Raw genomic sequence first — 1,403 nt, forward strand, 5'->3', positions numbered from 1 at the left:
GAATACACAATGCTTGTAACTCACATGTGGGAATTCACTTCCACAATGATAATGTATGCATGATATGTCATGATTATCCACCTTACACCAATATCCATCCAACATCCTAATCGGAAATAATCGAGAGTACAGGTCCCATACCAAGCCTCTTTGTACGCACCCAAAATAACATATCCTCGTAAGGAAGTAAAAATAGATCGATTGGTACCCTTAGGAACAGTCATACCCAGACCTAGGTCGTACAAACACTTTCTGGGCATCCCTCTCATCGATCTCGAATGCAATCCAGGGGTTGTCAGAGATTGCCTAGTTTGGCATGTGAGAACTGTCCGATCCAACAAGGTACCTCCCCAGGAATACAAGGGAGTCGTCTAACCCAGACTCTCCCTCAAGACATTGTTGGCGAATCATCGTCCAATCAGTGTCGTCCCTACTTACATCACGGTGCTCTAAGTCGTCCCGTCATTTCCTCTCCACTACTTCATGGTCACAATTCAATGCATTCTTAGTCAAAGTCAAATGCAAATGTATTAATCAAACACATGATCGGCTCATCCTTAAGCCATCTCCCGACAAGGAATGCTTATCGTGGGACCCGATAGTACGTCAACCGTACATACTCAAGGTAACATCTCAATCACTACAACTCATCACCGAATAATCCTGGACGGTAACCTGACCAAGCCTCTTACGGTCAATCGATCGTTGTTCCGTGATATCATGTATCCTTACTAGGGTACCCCCTAGTTCACGACCTCAAGTCGGATACTTGCCCAACAAGGCATAAACACAAACAATATGCTTTCACACTTTTGTGGAGTCATGCTTCTCATCTAAGCCATGATCTCGTTCCACAACTTTTATATCACAACACACCCTACCCGGGTTCATCGCATTGGTCACAACATCATCTTATTTCAATCTTTCCACAATGTCCCTCGCCCAAGCGACAATTCATCTTTAAATCTCAAATAAACTGAAGTCTTCCTCGCCCAGGTGAAGGTACTATCGCCCAAGTGAGGCCCCTTCTCGCTCAAGCGAGACATCTCTCGCCCAAGCGACAGAGTTCTAGAGGCTCATTAAAATCCTCGGCATTCTCGCCCAAGCGAGGCCCTTCCTCGCTCAGGCGAGGCTTGCTCGCCCAAGCGAGATGCTGTCGCCCAAGCGAGGGAATTCCAGAACCAAAACTTCCCCTCGCCCAGTCCTCGCCCAAGCAACAGGGACTTGGACGGAATACCAATTTTTCCCTATTTGACAATCGAAACACATTTAAACATGGTTTTTCAAACACCTGCACACAGAAAAGTTCCCAACAACATTCATATACAATATTCAACACATTTCATCAACAATCGTATATATTCAAAAGCATTCAAACATAAAAATCTTGGGTTTCTTAAAAC

Source organism: Lupinus angustifolius, chromosome LG04, assembly GCF_001865875.1.
Source record: "Lupinus angustifolius cultivar Tanjil chromosome LG04, LupAngTanjil_v1.0, whole genome shotgun sequence".
Lineage (NCBI taxonomy): Eukaryota > Viridiplantae > Streptophyta > Magnoliopsida > Fabales > Fabaceae > Lupinus > Lupinus angustifolius.